Raw genomic sequence first — 10,347 nt, 5'->3', positions numbered from 1 at the left:
CACGCACCAAGAAGCAGAAATCGAAGTGTGTTAGGGCAACAAGGAAAGACATCACTGTTACCTTCGGCAACTCAACGGACTTTGAGGAAACTATGGCTATAGCACGCACAGTGCTGGTTGGTCATGTGCGGGGGCGTACCTTCACGGCGGAAAGGTTGATGCGCTGGGTAAAAGAGATCTGGGGAGCCCTGCTCCCACAACTGCCGGAGGTACAGGTTCTCCCACGAGGGTGGTTCTCCCTCCATTTTGCAAGCGAAGGGCACACGAATGCGGTACTTGAAAGATATTGGCACATTGAGACTGCACCTGTGCTATTAAAGAGATGGAGCCCTTTATTCGATCCTGAGAGAGAACAAATTGCAGCAGGGCCACTGTGGGTGCGACTTCCGGGGCTTCCTTTACAATACTGGAGTGAAGAAGCCTTCATCAGGATCGGAAATGCTTTGGGGACTTATTTGGATCATGATCGATCCTACATCGACACACGAAAGAGAACAGTGGCCCGTATTCTGGTACATCTCGATACCCGGGAGGGATTGGAGGAAGGAATCACTCTGCAATGGGGGAAGCATAGGCGCAATCAGATTCTGGATTATGAAGGAGTCCCCTTCCGGTGCAACCGGTGCCATCAAGTGGGGCATCTATACAAGGATTGCCCATTGATCAATCGTCCGGACAGCTCTCCAAAGATCTCCCCCATAGCCTCCAGAGGGACCTCGCCATACATTCCACCTCCGTCGCATGGATTCTCGGCACCCCAAGGCGCCCAGGAATGTCCAGCGAAGAACAACAAGGACTCGCCCTCTCCTCCTATGACGCGGGCTCGGGCAGCTGCTGCAGCCGCTCAATCCACGGGTACAAATCTTATTTTTCCCTCTATCTCATCTGCACATACATCAGAATTTGTTAATTCTATTACATGCTCTATGGCGCATTGCATTATTCCCCCGCCCCCATTGATACCCTCCACAGCTCCACCTTCCCTCCCTCTCGCATCGTCGCCTCCTTCATCGCCTCCCCCTGAATCTACTGTAAGGAAAATCCCCCCTCACCCTTATTCCCTCCGACCTCGGACCTCTCATCCGGAATCCTCTGATCCCCAGATTGGGCTGGGCATTGTTCCTATGGGCTCGGGATCCTCCTCCACCAGGGGAAGGAAATCTAATCTAAATAAGGCTATCAGACGTGCTGGAGCCGAAGTGGCATCCGGTCGTCAATCCACCATTGATGGGGTCCTTAGAGCAACAACCCCCCGAAGAGGGGTCCCCCATGAAGTGCCTCTCCTTTAATTGCAGGGGTTTGGCTAGTCCCCCCAAAAAACTAGCTCTCAAACGACTTTTTGAGGTCGAACATCCGGATGTCATTCTCCTCCAAGAAACGCTAGGCCCCGCTGAGTCCATCTCCCACTCCCTGAGCTCTATATCGCCTAGGTGGAATTTCATAGCTATGGATGCCATTGGTAGATCAGGTGGACTGGCGATGGGCTACAACCCAAAAACCATCAGATTGGACTCTTCCTGGGGAGGTCATGGTTTTATGGGAGCGGACATTTTCTCAATGGACATGGGTCTCCCCCTGCGCATCATCAATATTTATGGGCCATGCCAGCAGAGGGAAAGCTTTTGGAGAACTCTTCTCAGTAGGAGCCTGATGTCTCTGGAGCGCATCATTCTGGGGGGTGATCTAAATTTCTCACTGGGGTTTCGGGAGTCTTGGGGCTCTTCGGCGCAAGTAGATCCCATCTCAGATTTTATGAGAAGCATTCTAGAGCAATATGATCTTATCGACATTCCCATGCAGAACCCTCTCCCAACGTGGAGGAACAGAAGGATTGGGACAGCAGCTCTGGCTCGTAGGCTAGATCGATTCCTGATGAAAGGCCCTCTGATTCACCAGCTACACCATTACAAGCAGTGGGTTGGATCTGGAGGCATATCTGATCACTCTCCAATTTTAATGGAGATCATGGGCCCCCATCCAAAGCCAAAAGCCCCATTCAAATTTAACCACCTTTGGCTCCAGGATCCAAGCTTCTCCAAAATTGTCTCGGATTATTGGCAAGCCCATCCCATTAATAGAGAATCCTCGATGGCAAGGGGCTTTGTCAAAAATCTGACTGAACTCAAACACATAGTGATTGAGTGGGCTAAGACAAAAAAGGCAAGGGAGGATGAACAACTCATCACGGTGGAAGCAGATCTTAAATCCCTCCTGGACGAGAGAAACTTGGGGTTCATCTCAGGGGAGAACAAGACTCGTCTAGTAGACTTGGAGAAGCAAAAGCAAAATATCCTCAAGCTCAGGGAGGAATCGCTCAGGCTGAGGAGTAGGGCTTTGTGGTTAAAAGCTGGGGACGAGAACTCAAGATTCTTCCATAACTTCGCAAAAGGAAGGAGAGTGGCAAATACCATTTGGAACCTCCCCCTCCCGGATGGAGGACTGGCAGATACCTTCAATAAGCTCTCCCATCTTGGCTCAACTCATTTCAAAGGAATATTTAAGAGCCCTGTTGGAACAAACCTAGCTGAAATCATCAATGTGGCCTCTCATTTTCCTAGGTTTGTAAACAATGAAGATATTGGTGCACTCACCGATCCGGTCACCATGGATGAATTGGAAAGCACCATCAAGTGGTTTCAGAAGGAAAAGAGTCCAGGTCCAGATGGATCGACTATTGAGTTCTATATTGCATTCTTTGACATCATTGGTGAAGATATCCTGAAGGTGGTTGAGGAGAGTAGAACTTCGGGCCAGCTCTACCACGCCATAAATTCCACTTTCATAGCACTCATCCCCAAATCGGACTCTCCTACATCCTTTGACGACTTTCGACCTATCTCATTGTGTAATGTCCTCTATAAAATCATCTCCAAAATCATTGCAAACCGGATCAGGCCCATTCTGTCTAAGCATATTGCCCCTCAGCAATTTGCATTCTTGGAAAACAGACAGATTCACGAAGCCATAGGATCTGCACAGGAAGCTATTCACTCCATATGGACCAAGCATCTCAAATGCATCCTCCTTAAAATCGACCTCTCCAAAGCTTTTGATCGAGTTAGCTGGCTCTTTATTAAGATGATTCTTATTCATCTGGGCTTCCCTCATCTGCTCATCAACTGGATCATGGCATGCATCACATCCCCCACCTATAGCATTCTGATTAATGGAGCAGCCTCACATTTCTTCCACTCTGAGAGAGGGCTGCGACAAGGCTGCCCACTATCTCCCCTGCTTTTTCTCCTGGTTATGGAAGCTCTCAGCCGCCTCATTATTTCAGCTAAAAGGGATGGAACTATCAGAGGCCTTAAAATATCAGAGGAGTGTTTTCTTACACATCTGCTGTTCGTTGATGATGTCCTTATCCTTCTAGATGGCAGCATACAAGATACCTCCACTTTCAACAGGATCCTAAAGCTATTTGCACATGCCACTGGGATGGAGGTCAACAGGGGAAAGTCTACCATTACATTGGTTGGCACCACAGTTAATGAATCCTTCTCGGCCAGCCAAGCATTCCCTTACTCCACTCAGCCCCTGGACAGGGGGTTAAAATATCTTGGTTACTGGCTAAAACCCACCAACCAAAAGATCGCGGATTGGGTTTGGCTGGTCACTAAAGTGGAAAAGAGGATATCCTGCTGGTGCTATAGATATCTATCCAGAGCAGGAAGACTAACATTGATCAAATCAGTTTTGGAAGCAACACCGGTCTTTTGGATGGCACTCGCTTGGATCCCTCAGAATATCCTTTCAAAGCTCCAGCATCTCTGTAATAGATACTTATGGGCGGGCAATAAAGAAAAGCGCACATTTGCATGGATTGGCTGGAGCAAGATTGCCCTACCCAAGAAATGGGGTGGCTGGGGTTTGAAGGATCTCCCCTCTTTTGCTAGTGCCCTGGCAGCCAAAATGGGCTGGGCCCTGCTGACCTCTCACAGCCTATGGACAAAAATCACCTACCACAAATATATTTGGCCCCTCAACATTATCGAATGGGCCAGGCTCCCTACATGGAACAAAATTGGCATATCTTCAATTTGGAAAGCTCTCCTTCACTCTCTTCCGCTCATCAGGAACAACATTGTATGGCGAATAAGGAATGGAGACAGAGCTCGTATAGGATTAGACCCCTGGAGTGGTTGTGGGGGGAGACATCTGCTTCCACATGCGCTGGTGGAATTCCTCACAGCTCATGGCATTAGGGTGATTGCACAGATAGCAGATCAAGAGCAATCTGATATCTTCCATTAGGCTTGGAAGACAGCCACACAATTTAACCTCCCGCAAAGATGGCACACAACCTGGCGCGAATACTGTGCAGCACTGACAGAATCCCACATCAGAATTATGGAGGGATCAGATGAACTTGTATGGCATCAGGCAGAAAGCGGGATATATACTCCAAAGGAGGGTTACATTCAGATAATCAAGCAGAGGAAACCGGAAGTCTTAGACAGATGGTGGCAGAATATTTGGAAGCTAACAGCCTCGCCTCGATCGAAACTCTTTACATGGTGTGTTCTCAGGAACAAAATACCCACAGGAGAATACCTCATGCGCCGTGCCATATATGGTCCGACGAGATGTGTATTGTGTAAAGCCGATAGTGAAACTACAGAACACCTATTCTTGCGATGCATCTCTGTACAGCAAGTATGGAAAAACATAAAACCATTTACACATTTCACAGGGGAATGGAGCGGTACTGATCTAATAAACGCTTGGATAGAATGGGGCAATCAAAACAAGGGCTCGAAAGCAGTAAACTTACCCATTATAGTCAATTGGTCCATTTGGAAAACAAGGAACCAATTGATTTTCGAAGAGAGGACCATCCATTGGCCCCTTATAGAAGCTGGCATTATCTCTGCATTCAACGAGCTTCCTGATCCGCCTCCCCCAAAACTGCGCAGAACAAACCCTCCTCCCATCATCGATCGGGGTACCCCATGGGCATTTTTTGACGGAGCAGCCAATGTACAAAGCTGTGGGGGTGGCTTCATCCTGCATTTAACTGAAAATCACTCCTACATCATAAAAGCGGGATTGGGTGCTGGAACAAACAACTTTGCTGAGCTCATAACCTTGCGACATCTGCTGCACTTTGCATTAAGCCATCATTGCACTAGCATCAACATTTTCGGAGATTCACAGATTATCATAAATTGGTTCAATAGAATTTCTACATGTCACTCGCACACACTCAACATCATTCTTGATGAAGTCTTTCAGCTCAAAGAGGCATTTAACCATATCACTGTTTCACATATCTACAGGGAACATAACCAGGATGCTGACAAATTTTCCAAGGAGGCCGCGCTGATGGAGCAAGGATACTGGGAGATAACCGAGTTTTTGGATTAGCAGGAACAAAATTTTTATCATCATCCATATATAGACCCGGCATACCCTACAACGGGTCTACATGCGACTTAATTATAATAGCAGTATGACAACAACTTTATATATGTCAGTTATTTGTATAAATATTTTTTGTGACAGACTGAAGGATGCCAAAAAAAAGTCATCAAAATCTATACAGCCTACATAGCAAATCTGAGCAGAAACCAAAACAGCATAGACATGCAATTTTGAGTAAAATGTACAGAGAATCAGTGAACATGGCATATGCGTTAAGCATCTACATATGTAATCTTTCATATTAATGAAATGTTACGGATTTTTCCAGTGGAAAAAAAAAAGTGATGTAAGGATTTGTATAGATATATTAGAGATCTAATTAATATGTTAGCATTTGAAGTCTCTCCTTACATATGAAGACTAAGTTTTGCGATCAAGAAATTAAATGGATTCCATCTCATGTATATAAGGCTTGTCAATAATGTCTCTAGGGTTTTGCGACTAACTCACTAATATGCTTGTAGAATTTGCAATTCTTAATTGATAGACCTTGAAGGCTTTAGTCTAGGGTTTGTAAACCTTAACAAAGATTTGAGTTAGAAAACCCTAGGAACAAAAAGCCTAACTGATCATTTCCACTATAAAAAATAAACCTAGCTCTTGAGAATGACAAGAATGACATCATGCTAATATGGGAACAAGGTTGGTGAACAAATCCAAGATTAAGAGGGAGATGACCTTCTTTAAAATATAAGTACTCTGCATCTCCTTGATTACTAGTAACTACTATTTCTATTATCTTTGTAGTTTGTCTTTTTGTTCTTTCATAGTCTTTTGATAAATGTTGCAGGTCAAGACAAGAAACATCTAAACTTGATTAACAAATGCAAGAATTGGAAGAACGTGACAGCATGGAGATTAAGAAGGAAGAAGCAATTTGAAGTATGCATCAAAGAAGTTGATTAGATGACATCTTAAAATAATTTCACCTACCTTAGCTAGAAAGAAGGAGCTGTAAGATCTTGAATGGATACTATACTAATTAAAGCTTGAAAAAAAACCCATAGAAGCTTGTCATCCAAAGGGCAAATGACAAATCACCCTTTAGCAAGAAGTTGAAGAATTATACCCTGTCAACCCGAGAAATCCTCGCAGATGCTTTATGGATGTGGGGATTTCCCATTCCTTAATGCCTTTAATTTTGCTAGGGTCTACCTTAACACCTTCATGAGATATAATATGACCCAGCTTGTTATCACAAAATCACTACTGAGGGCTGCAACCAAGCAAGATTTCATGTAACTCTTTCAACCAGACTTTAGACCAAAGATTAGCCTCATTGGTCAGAGAGGGCTCTCTCACAAACTTTTGATAAGAATTAATCACAACAAGAGATGGCTAACTCTTTACAAATTTATAAAAACAAAGCTGGTTGGACACATATCAAATAAGTTTTCATTGGGCTATGGAGTCTCTCACATTTAATAAACAAAAGCACAGTCATTTCATGGAAGTCAAGGCTCTTTGCATTAGATGTTCAAACATGCTTCACAAAAACCACAACTTTCCAAACACACAGGAAGTCAGAGCATATGATATGAATTCTGAGTGATTGTGTTATAACAAGGCTATAAAAGAACATTAAGAAAATAAACCACTATCACACTTGAACAACATAATCCATTGAGAATCTTGAGAAGAAACAACACTGTTTTACTATTACTGTAACAAGTCTTTACATTAGCCCAAATAAACTCTGTTTTGTATAAATCTCCAACCCTTTCTACATCCAACCTTGATCCATATATAGGCAAGCAAACTAAATCACCTCGAGCTTCCTCCTCCAGCATGAGGGGAGCCTCGAAGGTGGCTATTGACTATCCCTATCTAGTGCATAACTAACTTATTAATTACATAATGGCTAAACTGAAATTACAAATGGTTTTCATTTAATCAAAATCCACAATCTTTGCTCCTCGTAGCATGATGCTTTTCTGGCTTTTGACACATGTCCTTTTGCTGGCTGGGTTGAGATGGCTGAGCTGCAGATACAATGAATACTGACTTTGGATGCTTGAAAGCGCTGATGGCTCATTAATTGACCAAAAGATGTGCTGCTATTTTAATGGTCTCTGTCTCCCAACATTCTCCAAAAGTGTAGCAACACGTTCCCAAATCTTTTAACAACCCCAGGTATGAAATACTGCCATGTTTCTGAATGTGCTGTAGGTGGTATAGACAGATGTCTCTCTTCCACAACTCCCGCTCACAGTATCACACTAGCTGCTCTGTGCTTTAAAATCATCACCTACAGCAGTTTCGTAGCGCGCTACGAAACTGCTGTGTGATTTAAAGAAAACACAGTCTTCTTCCCTGCCTTTAAAAATTCATTATGCCTAATTGATGCTTTGGACAAGGTTATGAGGACAACTTGTAAATAAGCATGATTAATAGCCTCAACCTTTCTGCACAATGTTTAACACATTTATAGTTAGTGCAAGGGCAGCTGGTGAAGTTTTTTGCTTGATTTGCTCTGTCATGATGATGGTACTGCTTAAAACATTTCACCTGCTACCCTACCTTTAGAGTTCATCTATTCTTCTTTTATGCCTTACGGTAGAATCTAGTGGTTCATTACCACTACCTGAAGCCATTGGATCCTGCATCACCATCTCTTGATGTATATTTTTGAAGGGCATATACATTATCTCTGAATAGATTCTAAATTTACATAACCTATTGCTCAAGATACTCCTCACATCTGAAGGAGATAGATTTGTCACATACCACAAATAAATTAAGCATTCATAAGAAAATCATGAAGCACACTGTTCTAGCCATGAACCATGGTGATCTTATGAGAACAATCCAATATCCAATCAAATTATCTTAGCATACATCTTTGGAGTCCGAGTGCACAAAATGAGATTGAATATTGCTCAAACCGCGCATCAAACATCCAAGCTGCATCTAGTTAGAAACTAAAGTGTTGAAACTGGAAGGCTGGTTCTGTAAGATCTCAGTTTTGCTTCAACAGATATGAAAACATGCATGAAGTTCAGCCACCCCAACTTTACACTTTTTATCTAGCAGACTACCTCCTCTTTGGCTGGCAATTGAGATTCTGTTGAAACTAAAACCAATTCTGGAGAAGAAATATCAGCTTCCCTGGCTTAGCTTAAAAAAAAACAACTCTGAATATCTGCCTCATCAGTAAATGTTAGTTGGTGCATACAAGGAGATCCTTTGAGTTTTTTGAAAAGCCATAAACCAGAACTGAACAGAGCATTTGAACTGTGCAAGTATCCTAAATGAGGCCCCGCGCATTTCTTTCAGAAGTAATGGGAGTAAAGATAGATCCCTAAGAACCGAACAAAAGAACATAATTCTCCCACACGATTTTGAAGAGAAGTGCCACTGAGAGTCCACCAGGCTCCTTCTTAACTAGATGTGTTCCTTGAGACTATGTAGACTGCTTTGCAGATATCCTTCTGTTTCGAACCCTCCTATCCTTCAAAACGCTGTCTCGTTCAGCAAAATTTTCATCTTCCACACAAAGCAAGTCTTCTAGCTCTGCCATGGTATAACGATACGGAAAACACTGCTGATCTGGATTGCATTCACAAAGTCATTTTTGCATGTTGTAGACAGACAAAAACACCTGGTCGACAACTGCACACAATCAGCAGAAAGATGTAGAAAATATCGACATATAATACATTCTGGATCCTCTTCAATGCCACCAACATGTTCAGGATACTTTAGAGAAGTCATTCGAGAGGCTCTCACAACACCCTTTCTCCAAAGTTGTTCTCTATGATTGCGCTCAGTATTGATTACATGAACCACAGCATATAACAACTCGTCATGCAACAAAACTGCAGACTTGTGATACAACCAATACAATTCCACTGCAAACCCACCATGTGGTAACCAATCTGCAAGATCAAAATTCACAACTTCTGCACGATTCAATCCACAATTGAAACCCCCAAAAACGGGCCTCATTTTTCCATATCTGAAAGAACTCTAACCAGAGGCGTTTCACGAGATCGAAGGACCTGAACAAAAACCCTCTGATCTGATTAACTTCCACAGAATGGAATGTACAGCGCGCACCTGAGCAACACGACGACAACAGCGATTTTATGATACTCTCTTATCTGTAAAATATTCATCAATATCAACAATTTGCCCGAAAGACGGATTCTGGAAAGCCCTGAACTAATCCTTGCATACTAGAAAAGCGCCATTCTATCTCTCCTCCAAATCCAACCTTCCTTTTGTGTTTATTCAATGCGCACTCATCTTTTAACGACATCATTCAATATCATTCCAGCCCTTGTGCCACATCTCTATCCCGGTGTCACTAATCATGGCGGCCTTGTGGCAATCAAAACCTTTATAAAAACCACTTGACATTTGGCATTTAATCACTGCATTGCATAAGAGAAAATTCGAATGCTGATATTGTCAAACAGTTAATGTGCATTCTCCATGCTAGTTCACGGACATGGCAATATATAGCATCCATACACGCCTTATGATCAAATGCGCAGCCCTCAACCTTTGCTCTTTTTCTCATAAAATGTGCCAGGTCACTATTAATATCAAGAAGCATTGTAACCGGACTCTGTAAGTGCGGGAAATCTTTTCTGCACTATGGCTAGTTTGGTTTTACAATCATCATCAGCTGACCGAAATGACTGAATCATTCTCTGGATCTTCTCTCCTATTTCCCATCAAGGCTCCTCATGACAATGCCATCAACAATGGGAGACTTTCTGGCCTCTGCATTAGCATTGTCAGGCCCGAGTTTAAATACCTTAACATCTGTTCCCCCAGTGGGCATGAATTATTCATATCTGTATGACCCTTTTCTTCGTACATTTCTAACATCTTGACAAAACTCACATGAATGATTTCCAACCTTTTGAAGTAGCTTTTTCATTCCTCCACCAGCAGAACTTGGGTAGTAAATCA

This window comes from Pinus tabuliformis, chromosome 6, assembly GCF_031772625.1.
Source record: "Pinus tabuliformis cultivar Carrire ecotype Pingquan chromosome 6, CPIR1, whole genome shotgun sequence".
NCBI classification, from domain to species: Eukaryota; Viridiplantae; Streptophyta; class Pinopsida; order Pinales; family Pinaceae; genus Pinus; species Pinus tabuliformis.
Note: the sequence above shows the minus strand (reverse complement) of the source record.